General features: G+C 39.7%; 1 pseudogene; it reads left to right on the top strand.

Annotated features, from left to right (window-relative positions):
• The first annotated feature begins 14,126 nt into the window (after positions 1 to 14,126).
• Positions 14,127 to 14,260, top strand: LOC148367408 (U2 spliceosomal RNA; annotated as a pseudogene).
• Positions 14,261 to 21,226: the final 6,966 nt, after the last annotated feature.

Here is a 21,226-nt window from a genome sequence, read left to right as displayed (position 1 = left end):
ATGGCAGTGTGTTTTCAGGTACGAGCAAGGGCTAGTGATGCATGGCGGCAGCAGGATGCTGCACAAACTTGTCAACGATTTAAGTGGGTGAACAACGGTGTAAAAGAAATACAAATTTATCGACCTTTAATTTTTTAAAATACAAATGGGTACAGTATTTATAAAAACATTTGTATGATAGTTCATGTATTTTTGCCAAGTGTCCAAATAATTTGAATTAGGGATTAGGGACATTGGATGAGAGTTTTTTTTGGTACCACTAGGGGGCCCTAAATATTACACACTGCCCCTTTAATAAACAAAATTTTGTAATTACATTTATATTTGGTATTGGAGAAATCCAAAAGTGATTGAGAGTAATTAAGTTAAATTACTGCAATGTGATAGTATTCGGATTACGTTACTGATTACATTTTTCAACAGGTAACCAGGAACTGTATCGGATCACATTTTTAAAGTAAATCTCCTAGCCCATGGTGTCTCATGAATCGAGCAAAGGAACATTTCTTTCCAGGGAACGTTTGGCATATTTGTCCATGCACAACCACTTATTCGTGGAGAAACAATTCAGCAACGTGATTCTCAACAAATCATTTAACTTCCTCACTTCTAAACGGATGCTTCCATGAGCTATCAGAGCAATAGTAATCCCCATCATGAGCTTGGAAGAAAGTGATAGGATCTCGGTCCGACCGCACGCTGATGAACACCCACACAGGCACATTTCTCTCCTTCTCTTGTCCCTCCTTTGCAGGTAAAAGTAATTTACTGGCCCTGAACACAACGGCGCCTCGCCGTTCCTGCACGGTGAGTTCAACTTAATCAGCGGCGAAAGCGCCGCTCGTGACAGCAGCTTGATCACGGAGGAGCGGCACAGAATGCAAGATTGCAAAGATCTTGCAGCACAACAGGAAGAAAGGAACTCGCTCTGCTTTCGAGCGTTTTCTGCAAAAGTAGTCACGGATCTGTTAAGTTCAGATCCCAGCAGGCCATGTATTATCATTATACTGTTAGGCAGGGACCGTGGAACAAAGCTTCCTGTCACATATTTTTTCCCTTTATTTTATTTTCATTTTTCAAATCATTCCTTATTTGTCTGATTTCAGTTCCCTTTGGAGCACGTTTGCTTGTTTACATAGTGAGATATGGACGACTTTACCCCAAGAATTATTCTATATGTGGGCGTAACGCATTACTGCAACTTTTCTCGGTAAGAGTTGTAAATACAAATCTGTAACTCAAACATAGTTACGACGTGGTGCATTACTCCGCTACTTGTTAAAGACAGTTCACAAATTTCAACATACTTGGTTCTCTTTCGAATGGATGACCAATCCTGCCATAAGTAGAAATAAATGTGTACACAAATAATAGACGCTGCCCTACTTACAAACGAGGTTCCGGACGATTGTTCGTAAGTTGAATTTGTTTGTAAGTTGCTTCTGTGCTTTTTTTGTATGTTTAGTATTTTTAAGGCTTGTATTAGTAACCTGTATTGTTTTGTACTTAAAAATAAACATTTCATAAAATAATATGCTCTATAAAGATAAATAAAGTTCAACTTACTTTTGGAAGATGCGCTTCAAGAGGTCCTCCTCCGTGGTAAAATGTGGCCGAAAAAAAGCATTTCACCATCTTCTCAACTGCATCAAGCTTTCTTATTCCACTTTTGTTTCAAAAGAAACAGCTCGCCTCTTCTTTACACTTTACACCAACCATATTGAATGGATGCACGAGATATTAAACAATAAAAATGTCAAAGTTCTTAGCGCGCTGAAGATACAGTACACCTATTACAAACGAACTAGGAAGTAGAAGCCAGATTTTTTCTTAGGGGTGGATGCTGGGTGACCTCTCACAGCCCAACCACACGCTGGTAGAAGCGAAAAGAAGCATTACAGTAATGTCCTGTACTTGGAAAAAGGTCCACACAATACAAAATCTAACTTATTTTTCGACATCGCGAGAAAAATGTTCATATCTACCGTTTTGCGTAAGTGGAATGGTCGTAAGTAGGGGATCGTCTGTATCTTATTGTACTTTGTCCTTGTAGTTTGGCATTGTATTATGTGCAAATTGTATTTTGTCCTTGTAGTTTGTCATCATTGTATTTTTTTCATTACAGTGACGATGAGGACAAAAAACATCCATTCATCCATTATCTGCACCGCTTATCCATAGTAGGGTCGGGGGCGTGCTGTAGACCATCCCAGCTGTCTTCGGGCAGTGTGCATGGGACGCCCTGAACTGGTTGCCCAAGGTAGCTGTGCACAGAATACATACAGTAATATCAATTAAAAAACAGTATTAACAGACAGTAAATTCAGATGGGTGTGTTCGGCGATTTATGATGAGTATCCAGGTCTGAAAATGCGGGTTTTGAGTCTGGACTAAAAGATGGACAGAGTGGCGGAATTATGGAAATCAATGGGGTAAGCAAGTAGCACAGAATTTACGGTGAACGTGTTCTGAATTTAGGTTTTTTATTTGTAAAATTATTTTTGTTTTATACCATGTCTGGAAAAAAAGGATTGGACAGTAGATAGATAGATAGATAGATAGATAGATAGATAGATAGATAGATAGATAGATAGATAGATAGATAGATAGATAGATACTTTATTCATCCCCGAAGGGAAATTCACATTTCCAGCAGCATCCCTGAGCTGAGAACAGTACAATAATAAAGCCAAAAGAATACAATATACAAATACCCAGTGTGACGTGCAAATGCCCACTGTAGCGTGTTATATAGAGTAACTAAATAGTGCTTCACAGAATACATATTGCAGTAAGATTCGGTAATATCCAATGTAGGTGGTGTGGTTTAATGTGGGCCTTTACTCTGCCGGGTGGAGTTAAAGAGCCTCATGGCATGAGGAAGAAAAGATCTCTTCAGTCTGTCCGTAGTACAAGACAGTGACAGCAGTCTGTCGCTGAAACTGCTCTTCTGTCTGGAGATAATGCTGTGTAGTGGATGCGATGGATTGTCCATGATTGACCTCAGCTTTTTCAGTGCTCGTCTCTCAGCTACTGTTGTTAGGCTGTCCAGCTCTTTGCCCACAACAGAGCTCGCTTTCCTAGCCAGTTTATTGAGACGAGAGGCATCCTTCTTCTTGACGCTGCCTCCCCAACACGCTGCCGCATAGAAGAGGGCGCTTGCCACTACTGTCTCATAGAATATTTTCAGGAGCTTTTTGCAGATGTTGAAGGAGGCCAGCCTTCTGAGGAAGTAAAGTCGGCTTTGCCCTTTCCTACATAGAGCTTCTGTGTTGGCAGTCCAGTCCAGTTTGTTGTCCAGCTGCACACCCAGGTATTTGTAGGTCTGGACAAATTCTACACATTCTCCCTTGATGGTTACAGGAACCGGGTGAGTTCTGGTTCTCCTGAAGTCCACCACCATCTCTCTGGTCTTGGTGGTGTTTAGGTGCAGGTGGTTTGCGTCGCTCCATCGGACAAAGTCCTGAATCAATTTCCTGTACTCCTCCTCCTGCCCGTTTCTGATACATCCCACGATCGCAGTGTCGTCGGCAAACTTTTGCACATGGCAGGACTCAGAGTTGTACTTAAAGTCCGATGTATATAGAGTGAATAGGAACGGAGAGAGAACGGTCCCCTGCGGAGATCCTGTGCTGCTAACCACAGTGTCCGATGTACAGCCCCCCTGTTTCACATACTGGGGTCTGCCTGTCAGGTAGTCAGTAATCCATTCTACAAGGTGTGAGCTAACTCCCATCTCTGTCAGTTTCCTACTCAGTAGCAGAGGCTGTATGGTATTGAAGGCACTGGAGAAGTCCAAAAATGTAATCCTCACAGCCCCCTTCACCCTATCCAGGTGAGAGAGGGATCGGTGTAACATGTATACTATAGCATCCTCCACTCCCACCTTCTCCTGGTAAGCAAATTGCAGTGGGTCGATGGCGTGACGGACCTGTAGCCTCAGGTGGTGCAGCAGCAGCCGCTCCATGGTCTTCATCACATGTGATGTCAGGGCGACCGGCCTGAAGTCGTTGAGTTCCTCAGGTCTTGATTTCTTTGGGACTGGGATGATGCAGGATGTTTTCCACAGCTGAGGGACCCTCCCCTGTTCAAGGCTCAGGTTGAAGATGCGCTGTAGAGGGTCTCCCAGCTCAGACGCACAGGCTTTTTTTGAGTTTTTCCTTGCCCGCATGCTGGTTTGCTAGTTTAAGATCAGGTAATTGTGTAATTTTGTAACTGTAATCCTGTGCAGTCCTTTGAGACATTTTTGTGATTAAGGGCTATATAAATAAATTTGACTTGACTTGACTTGCTTTCAGCAGTCGGGGGGATACTCCATCCGGACCAGCTGCCTTGCTGGTTCGTAGCCTTCTCAGCTCTCCACACACCTGGGCTGAAGTTATTTTTAGTGGGGGGATGTCTTCCATGCTAGTGTCCAGAGGGGGAGGGGGAAGGACAGCTGCATTACTCAGGGGTGAGGCTGAGGCGGAGTGGTCAAACCTGTTGAAAAAGTTGTTCAACTGGTTGACTCGCCCCACATCTATATCCACAGCCACACCCTGATTGGTGCTGCAGCCAGTAATTGTTTTCATCCCTTCCCACACCTCCTTTATGTTGTTGTTCTGCAGCTTTTTCTCCAACTTCCTCCTGTACTGCTCCTTCCCTTTCCGGAGCTGGACTTTGAGCTCCTTCTGTACTCGTTTTAGCTCCTGATGATCACCATTTTTAAAGGCCCTCTTCTTTTGGTTCAGAAGGCACTTGATGTCGCTCGTGATCCAGGGCTTGTTGTTGGCATAGCAGCGTACAGTCTTTATAGGAACAACGTTGTCCATGCAGAACTTAATGTAGTCAGTAGTGCAGTTTGCCATCTCCTCAATGTCCCCACTGCTTGACCCTAGCAGGACATCCCAGTCCGTACATCCAAAGCAGTCTCTCAGAGCCTGCTCTGCCTCGGTGGACCATTTCCTAAAAGAGCGTGTGGTTGTTGGTAGCCTCCTCACTTTTGGTTTGTACTGTGGTTTAAGCAGAATGAGGTTGTGGTCTCCTTTTCCAAGGGCAGGCAGTGGTTTAGCACTGTATGCATTTTTGATATTCGCATACAGAAAGTCAATAGTCCTATTTCCCCTGGTCTTGCAGTTCACATACTGGACGAAAGAGGGCAGTGTCTTATCAAGAGTCACGCGGTTGAAGTCCCCAGAGATTAACATTGCAGCCTCCGGGTGTTGTGTTTGAAGTTTTGCCACCGCGGAGTGGATGACGTCACACGCTACTTCCGCATCAGCGCGCGGTGGGATGTAAACAATGACAGCAATGGCGTGTCCGAACTCTCTGGGCATGTAATAGGGACGAAGACCTTCAGCCAAAAGTTCGACATCACGGCAGCAGATAGAAAGCTTTGTTTTTACATGCCCGGGGTTACACCACCTCGTGTTCACGTAGATAGCCAGTCCCCCTCCTTTGCGCTTCCCACTGACTTTTGTCCCTCTGTCAGCCCGAACAGCGCAGAAGCCGTTTAGTGCGATGTTAGCGTCCGTGATGCTAGACGTAAGCCACGTTTCCGTAAAGCAAAGCAAGCTGCACTCCCTGTATGCTTTGATGTCTTTCACAAGCACAGCCAGTTCGTTGATCTTATTCGGTAGGGATTTGACATTCCCCATGATTATGGACGGTACCGTGGGCTTATATCGCCACTTCGCCGCTTAGCCTTTACCTTAGCACCGGCTCTGCAACCCCGGTAGGGTCGCCTCACCTCGTTAGGTAAAAGGGGGACCGTGCCGGCTCGAGATTTCTTCAGGTCGAGGAGTAGGTTTCTTGAATATACGTATTTTTGCGAGTTGAAACCCATATCCATAGGATAGAAAGTAATCCAAGTGTTGCAAGGCACTGATAAAGAAAGCAAAAATAAATAAATAAATCACAAAAGTAGCGAAAATAACACGGGAGCTGCTGGAGTGGCTGCCATTCGTGACGGCGCCGGAAGTGAATGTCTTAAGGAAACCTCCGAGTGGTTTGAAGCCCATAACAAAATGCATACGGAGTGTCTCGGCTAAGTGTTTGTTTGCAAGTTCTCGAGATTACATAAGAAAATACATTTAAAGACTTCCCCACTTCCTCAGGTTGATGTACACCATTTCTTTATTTCCTTTATAATGTTGCTTTTTCTAGGCATTTTAGGTGGTCAGCTTCAATCCTTTTTGTGGAAATCTGATGTTTTTGTGAGAGCGTTCACATTTCCAACTTAATGTGACTTGTATGTGAGTTCATCTCGTGTGTGAATGCAACAAAAGTGTCTTGAATGCGTAAAAGAGGACACGTGACGTCACACGCAATGTCCTTTAACAGATTGGATACAAAAATTATTTTCCTGCAGTTTGAACCTATTCTTTCACAGAAAGGAGAAGCCCTCCAATTTTGTTGCATTTTGTATATTGACAATAAAGACCATTCATTCAAATGCAAATCCTTGTTCTGTGTTGGTATTTGAAGATCCATGTCTCATCAGCAGTGTTGGTCACGTTACTTTAAAACAGCAATTAATTATTAATTATCTTTCCAAATTGATCTAGTTGGTAACTGGGTTACTATATAGTAGAAGTAACTAGTTACCAGGGGATATAACTATTTTCGTTACTTAAAAAAAAAAGTTGTTGTACGTCAAAGAATTTGGAATTTTTTGAGCAGTATTTGAATAAGTTGAATAGAATATTCATTGCACCTCGCCCAAAAAATATTTGTCCTACACTTCAAGGGCAAAATAAAAAAATAAACAGTAAACAATATAATAAAATTACAATCAGCAATAAACTACATAAAGTGAGTTTAGTAAACTAAATGTAACTCTCACAACCTGAGACAACTGGTCAAGTAGACATAGTCTACTGTACTTCAAGTAATTTGTTCGAAACAAAAATTAATTGTAAAACAGTGTCAAGTGAGTTTCACTTTGGAAAAATGAATTATAATCTCTTGTCAGACTACTGCTACTTCAAATATTTTCACACAACACAAGTAAACAGTTCAACATAACACGGTGCGTTTAACACTGCAATGTAAAATAAATAAAATCAAACACTCACAACCGGAGACAACTGGTCCAGTATAATCTGCAACTGCAAGTCAACAGTAAAACGGTATAAAGTGACTATCCACTCCCTCCCCTGTATTCTCCCCCTCTCTTTTTCATCGATCCCACAGTTTTGGAACAATTGAGTTTAAAAACACAGAAATCACTGAGAAAGAATCCTACTCTAGTTTCCACAAATAAGATATTAAGTATTGTGAATTTAGTTGTGCTCTTACTCGTGATATTACGGTAAGACAATCTCCATTTTGTGCTGTCATCACACACACGCACTGTTTCGTTTTATCATAGATGGCTGCCATGTTAGGTTGGATGAGAGCTATGTTCACGATTGCGTGTTGTTGGTGAATCTATGCTTATCTATGCTGATTTCTACTAGACAAAGTAATGCACCGCTTTTGACCATCAGAAACGGTCACGGCAGAAAAAATATTGAGTTGGATTACCCCATTACTGAAAAATTAATGCAGTTTCCAAACAGTATTATTTAAAACTGTGTTATTCCTAACTTTGCTCATCAGTCATCCCTGTAGAGCACTTGAGTCTCGGTCCTCCTTCTCTAGGGTCGCTCTAATTGAACATGGGGTCGGTGGTGGTACAGAATCTTCCAGCTGAGTAGAGGAGAAAGACTTTAATTCCAGCTCTCAGGATGGGACCGCGACACACAATGGCCCTGCCGTCCTCTCTGCCCCCCCATAGATTCCCTGCTGAAAGCCTTCTCCTCAGGCAGCTTTTTAATAGGCCTTCTCCAACCTGACACACATGCGCGTAAACACCCATAGAACAAGACGGAAGTACACGTGCAGCCATGCACCTTTGCAACAAAACGCATGTACCGAGTCGCTCATATACACACACACATTCAAGTCATTGACCCCCCCCGGTGTGTATCTGTCACTTTGGTTGGAACTCACACTGCTTAGGGCCGTTTGAAGTGCTCCGAAGGCCAGATGACAGCCTTTTAACTCTCCGCATCATGCAGAGGTGGAGCCACAAAGTAAAGGCTACTTTTTAAGGTCCAGTCACAATTGTGAGAAAAGCACTCAAGAACAGTCTTGATGCCATGCGCTCGCCGTTTCTCTCACTTGTATCTTTAAAACCACTTGATGCACTGATTTGTGGGGGTTTGGGGGGGGTCAGTTATTGACAGCTGGGTACTGCTCCTGATTTTGGAGTGCCGCTCATTTCTGGGGGAAAAAAAAAAAAAAAAAAAGGGGCCAGATTGTTCAAGTGGAAGTTGTAACTTGTTTGTAATGTTGATTTTAATTGTGGCTTTGTTGTGCTGGGTTTTATTTTTAATCATGTATGAATGAATGAAAACTTTTATTTCGAACATTAAAATAAAAACAGGACAAAAACAATGAGTCAACAACAAAATAATGTCTCATAACATGTTCGAAAAGGGGTAGTCAGAAGCAGATGCTTATTTTTCCTACCCCTTTATCTTCCCTATTAAATACATTTTACAAATTCTCCTTTCCTCTTATGTCTAATATAACAAAATCTCATGGATATACTTATTACATAGGTCAGATATCAATAATTATAATAATAACAATAATCACAGATTTTATACACTAGTACCCATCCCTCAACGTCATAATGCGCCTAGTTACCAAATGTCACTGCGGCACCAATGATAATAACAACAATAAAAATAAACATAATATTTATAATAACAGTTCTGATATAATAATAGCAACAATATCAACAAGTTAACCATAGTTTTAAACGCAGTATTTCCAATCTCCCTCATATCCCATTTTCTTCATCCCTGTATTTCGCCAGTAATGCTTTTTTGTATTTAAACTTGAACACATGGATAGTTGGACATTGTTTGATCTCATCTTGTAAATTATTCCAAAGTTTGACTCCACACACAGACACACACATACATTTCCTGGTTGTTCTCACCTTTGGGATTTTTAATTTACTACAGCCCCTCAAGTTATAATTTCCCTCTTTCCCAGTGAATAATTTTTGTATGTTTTCTGGCACTATGTTTTTGTTGACCTTAAATAACAGTTGTGAAGTGAAAAGTTTTATTAAATCATCCAATTTTAATAATTTGTACTGCATAAATAAATTATTGGTATGATCCCGATATCCTACCCTGTGTATGGTTCTTATTGCACGTTTTTGAAGGATAAAAAAGGGCTGTAGTGAACTTTTGTAATTATTGCCCCAGACTTCTGCACAATATGTTAAATATGGCAGAACTAGAGAACAATATAATAAATACAATGCATTATAATTTAAAAGAAATTTTGCTTTATTAATTATTGAAATGCTTTTAGATACCTTAGTTTGTATGTGTCTGATGCGTGTTTTCCAACTTAATTTATTGTCTATTATGACCCCTAAAAACGTAATTTCTGATACAATGTATATTGCAGCACCATCCATTTTTACTTCTAAATCTTGATTTGCCTTACGATTACCAAAAAATATATCTTTGGTTTTATTTAAATTTAAAGATAATATTTATATCTATCCATACTTTTAGGTTAATTAGTTCACCATTAAAACAAGTTACCAAATAAATATAGTTATCATTTGAATAGAAAATGTTAGCGTCGTCTGCAAATATTACTATTTTCAATAGTTTTGAAACATTAAAAATATCGTTAATATATAAATTAAATAACCATGGATCCCAGGATAGAACCCTGTGGTACTCCACAACAGATGTCAGTATTCAGATGACAACTCTCCCATTTTTACATATTGCTTCCTCCCGTCAAATAACTTTGAATCCATTGCAAGGACACTCCCCTGAGTGTCTTTCCAGTTTTTTTAATAGTATATTATGATTAATGGTATCAAATGCTTTTTTTAAGTCAATAAATACCCCGACTGCGTATCTCTTCTTTTCTATACTATGGGTGATTTCTTCTACTGCATCAATAATTGCCATTTTTGCTGATTTGTTTGCTCTAAAGCCATATTGACTTTCATTAATCAGTTTATGTTTATCTACAAATTGTTCTAGTCTATTATTTTAAAGTCTCTCTAATATTTTAGAGAACTGAGGAAGCAGAGATACCGGTCTTTAGTTAAAAGTGTGCTTGTTTCTATTTTTGTATATTGGTATAACTTTTGCTATTTTCATTTGATTTGGAAATTTGCCTGTTAGAAATGATAGATTACAGATGTGGGTCACTGGTTTCACAATGCTATTTATAATTTGCTTAACTAGTACCATATTGATGTCAAAACAATCCATAGACGTTTTGTTTTTACAGTTGTTAACCACGTCTAAGATTTCTGATTCTGTAACCCCAGATAAAAACATGGTCTTGGAGTTAATTTTTATCAGTGACTCAAATTGTTTACCACTGCACTCTGGGATATTTGCAGCGAGCTCTGGTCCAACATTTACAAAATAACTATTGAAATTCTCCACAACTTGATTTAAATTATAATTTTCACTGTTCTTATCAATAAAATAGTTTGGATATGCATTACTTATTATACTATTTAATATATCCCAAATACCTTTGATATTACTTTTGTTATGATGTAATAAATTGGTAAAGTATAATTTCTTGCTTGCTCTTAATATTCCTGTCAATTTGTTTTTATATGTTTTATATCGGGATTCGGCTTCCTCAATTCTTAGTTTAATACATTTTCTATATAAGGTGTTTTTTTTCTTACAAGCATTATATAAACCCTTAGTTATCCATGGATGGTTTACAGATGTATTCTTAATATTAGTTTGTCTCATTGGGCAATTTTTGTTATACTTGTTGGTGAATATCTCCAAAAATATGTCAAACGCACGATCCACATCATCTGTACCATATATGGCATTCCAGTTTTGTTTAACTAAGTCATCATAGAGTGATATAATAGTCTCTTCAGTTCTAACTCGTTTGTTAACATAATCCTTAGTTGATTCTTGTCTAGTAACCTTTTCATCATACACTGTAAATACTGGTAGGTGATCAGAAATATCACAAATCAGTAATCCGCTGACGTTTGTAAATTCCATATTATTTGTAAATATATTGTCAATGAGTGTTGCACTGTGTGAAGTGAATCTACTAGGCCTTAATATAGTTGGGTACAAACTCATACTGTACATTATATTAATGTAGTCATCAATGTTTTTATGTTTGTTTGGATTCATTAGATCGATGTTGAAATCTCCACAAATGAATAGTGTCTTGGCGCCTATTGGTGAATATGTTTTTTTAGCCCAGTTTGTGAAGGTTTCCAGATTTGAGCCCGGTGATCTATATACACAACTGACTATAATATTTTTCCTTTTTTCATTTAAAATTTCTATTGTAATACATTCAAGTAAATCGTCAATGACAAATGACATGTTTTGTATTATTTTCGATTTGAATCTTTTGTGCACATATATAGCTACTCCTCCTCCTATTTTGTTTGTTCTATTTACATAGTTCAAATTATAGTCATTTAATTTAAAATTAACAACCCTTTCCTCACTGAACCACGTTTCAGAAACTGCAATGACACTAAACGGGTTCTCAAATTGGCGTAAGCATTCAGTGATGTCATCAAAATCTGTGTACATGCTTCTACTGTTAAAGTGTATTATTGAGAATTTCCCTTTAGAGTTAACAAAAGTATTACATTCATTTCCAGTATAATATTTGCAATTGTCTGAGCTAGTTTATAGAAATTTGTGGTCAGAATCGAAGTCATCTAATCTTGAATTATTGGAGTCAGTGTGATCAACAATGCTCAGTTCCGGTAGATCATGTATATATATATATATATATATATATATATATATATATATATATATATATATATATATATATATATATATATATATATATATATATATATATATACACACACAGTGGGACCTTGCTACTTCGCGGTTCAACGTTCGAGGGTTTAGAGCTTCGCGGGTCTAAAAAAAATACTAATAAAATACAATAATTTTAAAAAATAAATGTTTTTTTTTGTTTTTTTTAAGGGGCGTTGCTACTTCGCGGATTTTCACTTTTCGCGGGTGGTTTTGGTCCCCATTAACCGCGATAACCGAGGGATTACTGTATATATATATATATATATATATATATATATATATATATATATATATATATATATGTGTGTGTATACAACTCCTAAGAAAATGCATGTCTAAAAAAGTAAAAATGTTAATATATTCTAATTATTATTATAAATATTACATAAAAAGATATACTTATTTTATTAATGGGGTTTATTGGGTTGAACACAGGCATCGGGAAGAAGGGGAAAAAAAAGATCATAAATAAAAGCACAGTCTGTACAAGTCACAGCTGGAGCCCATCCCACATATCTTCGGGCAGTGGGCAGGGTACACCCTGAACTGGTTAATGACTCAAATACTGCTAAAAAAGTTCTAATTCTTTGACATGCAACAAGTTTTCTTCAAAGTAATTAAAATAGTTACTTTTTCTGATAACTAGTTTGTTTTACTATAGAATAATTCAGTTTCTAACTCAGTTACTTTTTGGAAGAAGCAGTGAGTAAGTATAACTAATGACTTTTTTAAAGTAACAACACTGACGATGACAAAAACAATTTTTGGGGAAAATCAGATAATTACTCATTATTTCCTTAAATTTAGCATCAAGTTGATTTCATTATGAGTAAAAGGATAATAAACACAGAAAAAAGATGTATACAATGAAAAATATATATTTTAGTAAACATACTGTGGCTGCTTGGCGGCTGGGTGGTTAGTGAAGTCCAGTCAAGTTATGTTTATTTGTGACACCCTTAATCACAAGGAGTCTCAAAGGGCTGCACAGACCACAGATTATTGCAAACTACAGACTATTATTACACCATCCCCTGATCTAAAACCTACATAAGGGCAGGGAAAAACTAAAAAAACATCAAGATGAGGAAAATGAAGAAACTTTGAGAAGGAACTGCACATGAGGTAATCCCCTACCAGGGTGACCGCGACGATGAATTCCATCATCGACTCCTTGTATTATCGATTATTGTGGACAATGTCGACTGATCGTTGCAGCCCTACTCTGCTCGTCTCCATATGTGCGTTTTTCTTGATGCTGTATTGGCAAAGATCTAACAAATAGCCTCAATTTATGGCTGACTTGCAAACAAGCTGTGTACAATTTTGGCCACATTCTGCACAACCCCCCCAAGCCTCCTCTTGTTTTATACGTTTGGCTTTAGCCATGAGAAAAGTGCATAAAAGCTGTCAAGTGACATTGGAAATGTGAATGAAAGTGTGGATGAAGACTGGAACTGGACTTCTGCCTTTAGTTATTTTTATGAAGAGTAAATCCAAGTTATTTGTAAACCATAAATGACATCAAGCCTAGAGTCAGACAAAACCGTAACAGGCACTTTCTTTTCCTCAATGTGTGACCATGGCCAGAGTAATTTTGAGCTTAAAGGATCTTATTTTTAAAATGGTTGGGGAGTCTCTGTGAGAAAAGCACACACGATAATCGAAGTGGAATCGGATATGAAATAAGAAGTGATCTGGTCGGCACCAGCGTTGGGAATAATGCCGTTATACAACAGCGTTATTTTGTAATCTGGGTAATCTAACTACCGTAATTTTTTTTCCGTCACTGATGGTCAAAAGCGGGATGTTAATTTGTCTCTTCTTGTGCGTAAAGAAGATAAGCAGGACATCCTCGGTGAGTCTTTTAGCATATTTATTTACCAACAACATGCGAACGTAAACACAGCTCTCATCCAACCTTACACGGCAGCTATCTACAATAATTCAGACCAATGCATGCGTGCGTGATGTCGTCACACAATGGAGAATGTTGAACCGTCAATTCACGAATAACGCTATAAAGCTACAGTAATTAACATCTCATTTGGGGAAACCAGTGTAGGATTCTTTCTCAATGGTTCATTCATCCAAACACTAAATGTTTCAAAACCGCTGCTCTCTCCTCACTGAGTTTTGTCAGCTATCATAGATAGAGAGAAGGGGAAAACATTTGAACTGCAGTTGCCTATTTTTACCTGACCAGTTGTCTCAAGGCATAAAAGCTAAGTACTTAGCTTGGCCGTTCGACATGGCAAGTGCAACGGAATGGCTTTAGCTTGGCCTTTTGGCCGTACCTCTTGCCATGATCTTTGATTTTTGCATTTCGGAGATGGAATAAGAGCTTGCTCTGTCCACTCCACGCATCGGCCTGGTATTGCAGTACCTCCGGGAACGGTGCATTCGCAAGGCTTTAGGGCTAGGACCTTAGCTTGGCCTTTTGGCTAAGAGTAAGTGTCCCGGCTCCTAGGCTTTGTAGCGTATTATGAACTGACCGATAACGGATAATGGATAATGAATAACGAAGATAGAACAATAACCCTTAAAAACCCCAAAACCCCAGGTTATAGGAGTTCTATTTATTTATTTTACACTGCAATATTGCTGAATTATACTTTTGTTGTGTTAAATTACTCAAAGTACGATAGCATATGTTTACTTGAGCAGTATTCTGAATTGAGATTATGATGTATTCTATAGAGTGAATCTCACTTTATTTTGTTTTACAATTGAATTTTATTGTGAACAAAATACTTCAACTTCGGTAGGTTATGTCTACTTGACCACTGTTCTCAGGTTGTGAGAGTTACTTTTAATTTATTAAACTCACGTTGGATAGTTTACTGCTGATTGTTATTTTACTATATTTCACTTCAAGTTGTCACAGACCAGAAACGGACACAGGACCCAATAGCGCTTGTTTTCTCAGTTTATTAATAAAGAGGGAGAGCAGGGCTTGCTTCCACAATCCAATGGTTGACGGACAAGAGGAGCAGGAGATGCAGAAGTGGCACTTCCGTGTCTAGCGAGGAAAGTCGAAGACAGGCGGGAATTACAAGTCGCTAGCCGGGACTGGAGAGCAAGGGCGGTGTCAAGTTCGGAAACGAGGGCGGCAACAGGAGGCAGGCAGGTAACAGGGCAAAGCAGATTGGATAACAGGCAGGCAGAACGGGACAGAGTCAGGTCCGGAAACAGGTTGGCAACGAGGATCAGGAAGAGAAAAGCAGGGCAGGAACAGAGTCTGACGTAAGAGCTTACCGAGCTGGGAGCAACGGTTCGCATAGCGATCTGACAGGGATCTCTTGAAAGCTGGGGGTTTAAAAGGAGTTCATCAGCCTATCAGCTCTCAGGGCTGTTGGCGCCAGGTGCTCTCGATCAGCAATCATAACACAAGTGTAGAATATTGCTGGTCAGGTGCAATAAATATAATTGGGTTCTAAAACACCTGTCAGTTGTTCTCTATAAAACCAACTCAAATACTGCTCGAAAAACTTCAAATCCTTTGACTGACAACAACTTATTTTCAAAGTAATGAAAATAGTTACTGTCCCTGATAAGTTTTTACTTTTATTATAGAGAAATTAAATTACTAACTCAATTATTTTTTGGAAGAAGTAGTGAGTCATTATACGTAATTACTTATTTAAAGAAATGTGCCCACCACAGGTTAGAGCATTGTAAGAGGGAGTCAAAGGAGGCAGTTTGACCTGTGCCATTATGTATTTACAAAATAGATATTTAACATACCATATTTTCACAACCATAATGCGCACATTATAGTCTCATATTTTTTTTCATTGTGCGGCCCTATCGTGCAGTGTGCCCTTTCTCTTAGACCAGCTTGGTGGCTTTAAGGCTGGGCGTCTGCCCCCCAAACTTGGAGGTCAAAGACTCAAGCCTTGCTCGAGTCAAGATTTTTGGGTGAAAATCTGACGTTTTTGTGAGGTTGTTCACATTTCCTACTTAACGCAACTTCTATGCATCTACTGTGACTTTCGAGAGTCTCCTTTGATTGCCGGAAGAGGTCACTTGCATTGTTAGCGGAAGTGCTCATGGATGCTAAAGCTGTAGCATAGCTAGCGGTTTGAAAGTGTTTGTCCGACTGGTGGCGGAACAGTGTCAGCCCCCCCCCACCCCCCAGTGCTTGGCAATCAGCGTCACGACCTTGTAGCCCACCTTTGTGGCATTTTCATTTTACCCGCAAGAGCTCGTAAAAAAGCACTGCTGTGCCGATAAAATAGCTTCCAGTTGTTTCATCTTTTCACATAACTAATTTCAACTTAGCTTTTTGTAGCCAGCATGTTTTGTCTGACAGTGCCTATTGAATTTATAATCTTTGAAACAGCCACAGTCTCATCTCATCTCATCAGCTGTACCGCTTATCCTTATTAGGGTCGCGGGGGGGCTGGAGCCCATCCCAACCATCTCCGGGCAGTGGGCAGGGGACACCCTGAACTGGTTGCCAGCCAATCGCAGGGCACACGGGGACAGACAACTCACTCGCTCAGTCACACCTAGGGACAATTTGGACCGGCCAAACCACCTGAAATGCGTGTCTTTGGAATGTGGGAGGAAACCGGAGTGCCCGGAGAACATACAAACTCCGCACAATAAGTCCGGTAGCTGGATTTGAACCCACTCAGGAGGTTCCCAAGACCTTAGAACTGTGCCGCACACGCGCTAACCACTGCGCCGCCGTGCTGCCCGAAACAGCCACAGTCTCTTGGTAAATTAGGCAGACGCAGTTGTTTTGGATTTCAGTGAAAAAATATTCCAATTTCCTCTTGCCCCGGAAGCGGCGGCCCTCACAGTCAAGTTTCCTTTTTAATTTACAGTTGCCATGTCGCAAATGGGTGAGATAATGGGCCTTAACTAGCCCACGGATCAGACTTTGGACATGCCTGACCGACCTAAACCTATGAAATGGGTATTAGTGCAAAGATTCATTATGGGGCATCCAAAAAAAGGTGGTGTTTCCCTGTGTTAAATTGTAATGGGAAGAACTTCCTGCAACTCAAAATATAAGGTACATATTCGCGATGTATTCAAGTCCTAAAATTCATGTCTTGAAAAATGCAACACGCAAGATTCAAAATCGCATATGCATCGATATATTTGTGGCTTTGTGAAATACATGATTCAAACAGGTTTCCTTATTTTAATAGTGCTGAAAATTGTCTTTGAAAGTCAGTAAAAAGTGCTTGAAAAAGTGAATGAATAAGGTGTATGAAAGGGTTACTGAATACAATTGGACGCAAGCATCAGCTGTAAATTATCCGCGTTTTAGGGCCCGGTCACACAGCCGTTTACGTCTGTATCGCGGGTAAAATTTTGCGATTTTTTTTTGCCCGTGGTTGCCCGCGGTAGAAAATGCGCATAATTGGCTAACCCGCTGTTTATCCGCGGTATGCCCGCAAAACAGACGCCGGCGACTGTTCCGCTTCCTCATCGCGTCAGTTCCACGTCCTTTCCGCGTGTGGACCACGGGTATAAAAGCTGCTGAGCCGGGCTGTAGAAATCATAACCGCTCAAGACACAGTCCCGTGAAGATCAAGATTTCAAGCTATGGCACCAAAGAAGAAGCCAATATGTTATTATTGTAATAGTTTTTCATTCTTATTTTATTATCTTGTTATGAAATGAAAATAAATGTCAAGAAATAAAAATGGATTAAGATGAGGTCACTACGGTGACGGGGATCCATGTTCACCCCTTGACGTCTTGAGCACAACTGACGTGTGCTCGGCAAATCGCGCTGTATATACGCGGAGAAAGGCGTTTGACCGTCACACGCATTACACACGCTAATTCACGTGATAACGCCGCGATACAGGCGCAGAACAAACGTTCTATGACCGTGCTCCACCCGCGATTACCCGCTAAAATTTCACGTCCTACCCGCGTGTAACCACGCCCTGGCCGCGGCCGTAGCACGTCGTTCCGCGTCTGTACCGCGTTATTACCTCGTGTATACTACGTGTGACGCCCGCGGTTACCCATGGTCTAAAGTTTTGAGCAGCGCAAAACTTTTTCGTGTGGCCAACCGCGTGTGAATTTCTTGCCGCGAGTAAAGCACGGCTGTGTCTCGTCTGTATCGCGATCTCAAAGCGTCCAACGGCGTCTGCTTCATGGGCAGAAATTTCTTGCCGTGATTCAGCCTCGATACGCCCGTGAAAGGCTGTGTGACCGGGCCCTTACCCAGCCACTTTGTTCTTTTTGTCAAATCACTTACAACGGGTAGGGGAAATATTACCGGTATGTATAGATTGGAAAGAAAAATGAAATTAACTTTTATCACTACAGTGGGACCTCGCTACTTCGTGGTTCTACGTTCACGGGTTTAGAACTTCGCCGGTCAAAAAATAATAATAATAAAATAAAATTATTTAAAAAGAAAAAAATTGTTTTTTTTTTCAAGCATTTTTGAAGGGGCGTCGCTACTTCGCGGATTTTCACTTTTCGTGGGTGGTTTTGGTCCCCATTAACCGCGATAACCGAGGGATTACTGTATTCTTTTTTTTTTTTTTTACTTAAAGGGACATTGTGCATTATTTATTGCTTGTTAGTGGAAACAAAGACTCAATTTGTTTAAATAAACAAAACAAAAACGAACTATCAATTGAACGTGTTTTTTTGTTAAAGACTCGTCTGTAAGAACTTTTGTTTTACATAACATAAGGCTGACCTAAGGGGAGCTGACATGATTGTCCGCCATCTCGCTGTGACAGGTAAACCTTTTGAAAAGGTGGGAAAAAAATTGAAGGAAAAATTTTACGGGTTGGTCATTTCGAGTCTCCAAAGTTTGTATTCTTCTTTGTGCTTTGCAACAGTTACACTACACACTACAGCGACATGTAGTGTTCAGATATTCACAATGTCCCTTGAAATTGCATTTCATTGATACTAAAAGTTTCAAAAACGATTGAAACGTAAAAAATAAATAATATGAAAGACATTAGGACATAAGAATAAAATGGGTTTTATTCCGAACAAACTCTAATCTTAAACCTGTTATATGGAGTATCTTTTTCAAAGGTTGGCTGTTTGCTGGTTAACTTATACATGAAAAAAAATCTAACTTAAAAGATATGTTTGCGTATGTAATATCTACGATGTACTAGGATTGTGGAAAAGTAATGATTTCTTCTACAGATTGTTTTTTCTGTACCCGAAGGGTAGCATCGCTTGGGCGATAATTTTACTGCTGCTGCATCGTTACATAAGTTATTAAAATTTGATCAAATTGATTTATACTCAAGTGCGGAATACGCATATTTTTATACGGCTTCATATTGCATACTGTATTACAATTATATCGTAGAACCCATGATTGGTGGATCAATTTTTTTTTACAATTATCATACAGAGAGTGATTTCATTATTATGCTCGTAGTTTTCTGCTGCTGTGGCATGAAAATGGTGAAAGTAGGAAAATCCAGTCCAAACACCAACCCTAACTCCGAAAGAGATGAATAAGGGAGTTTATTCAAGCGCATCTAAGAAATCTACGTACTTGCACGCGCCACACACACAGCTTGACAGACGTTGCAATGTTGATTTAAGCCTGTAGATTGCCTCAGCAACCAAAACATTTTCAAATTTCGGAATGCATCTTAAAGGTTCTGTTTGTATTACACAACATTTTGAATGGACTTGCCCCCTCATATCTTACTTATCTAATGTCCTCCTATGTTTCTGCTTGGAGCCTTTGCTCAGAAAATGCTGGTGTACTAGTGATTCCAAGAGCCAAGAAGAAATCTGCAGGTTAAAGGGGTGGTCTGTGAAGCCCTTTGAGACTTTTTGTGATTGAGGACTGTAGAAATTAACAGGAATAGATATCTTTACAAATAACTAAACCGCATTATAGCAAGGGATTACTGTATACTGAGCTGTCTTGCTGGTTGGAAAATGTGGTTCTTATATGGAGCCCCTGTCATTCACAAGTGATCTTGTATGTGGGTTTGTCCTGGCAGAAGTATTAACACTGTGCTATATTCGTCCATCTCAGGCTATCAAATCTTAAACGATGTGTTTTTGCCCTGAATAATAATTCTGACTGCTGGAAAGAGTAAAGGAGGTTGTGCAACACTTTGGCATTCATTGCTTCTCTTCTTTTCATGCCATCTTTTCTCCTCGATCACCCTGTGGCATAACTGTTCTATTTCCTTCCAGCCACCGTCTTCCAATCGCTCCCTGACGAGAGGGCCAAAGCGACATAAAGACACAGTGTTCAGTAAGGACAGGAAGCGAGGGACAGCTTATCCGCTCAGTGTGACATCTATTTGCTATTGATCTGGACAGTGTGCAGGGTGGTAAGGCCACCATTTTTGTTTGTATCTGCATGGAGAAAACAACAGGGAAACACACATTGTTGCTGTTTCCATTGGCCTCAGCTCGCTTATCTGATTGATCAGCAAGGTCATTTTGAGGATGCTACATTGGCAGAAAACCACAGGGCTGATGCAGCAGCTTGCCTGCAAAGCGGCACAATGTGCCAATGTGAGTAGGACATGAGACCATTGATCTGCAGGGAGAATTAATTTGCTGTGTCACAAAAGCAAGGCGAGCTAACTTTATGCTGTTAGCCGATGTCAGATACAGGCAAAATTCAATGTTGGTGCTAACTGGAACAACAAGAGCAGAGCACTCACGACAAGGCAATATAATCAGATTGGTGCACCGGTCTGCAAACAAGGACACGAATGCCAATGTTTTCCGTGACATAAAAGAAAGTTCTGTCAGTACGAGTCAAGTAAACTCTCGTCTATTGCATGCAGGTTTTGCACACCTTTTTTGTGGCCGAATTCAAGCACTTTTTAAGAACTTTTAAAGACAATTTTCCAATTTTCTCTAGTCCCATTAAAAGAAGAAATATGGTGTCAATCGTTGATTTTGCAGAAGCACAAATATATCTACAATTTACATGTGATTATTTGTGTTTGAGACAAATCTATCTCCATACAGGTAATGGGTAAAAATTATATGTATCTTACATTTTCAGTTGCAGGAAGTTGTTCCCGTTACAATTTACCACAGTGAAAAGCTTCCTTAATTTTTTACATGGCCCATAATAAATGTCCATAATTGATATGTAATCCTTGCACTAATGCACATTTCATAGTGTCCTGTTAGAAAAGCACCCGTAGGGAGTCAGGACGTTTTATAGGATAATGCCATACAAACTAATGCCAGCTGCAGTTGATTACAAGAGAAATGAAATGCAATGGCAATGCGAAGCAAAAACAGAGATTTTTATAAGCAAATTTGTTGAAAAGCAGTTACAAGCATGTCACCCAATATTTAAGCACTTTCGGATAATTGAAAACAAAACATTAAATGTATAGCATTTTTAAGGATTTTAATCACTCATACGA

The sequence above is a fragment of the Urocampus carinirostris genome, chromosome 4 (genome assembly GCF_059441175.1).
Source record: "Urocampus carinirostris isolate Australia breed hairy pipefish chromosome 4, RoL_Ucar_1.0, whole genome shotgun sequence".
In the NCBI taxonomy this organism is placed as follows: domain Eukaryota; kingdom Metazoa; phylum Chordata; class Actinopteri; order Syngnathiformes; family Syngnathidae; genus Urocampus; species Urocampus carinirostris.
The sequence above is the reverse complement of the archived record's forward strand: the minus strand, read 5'-3'. Positions and strand labels throughout refer to the sequence as shown.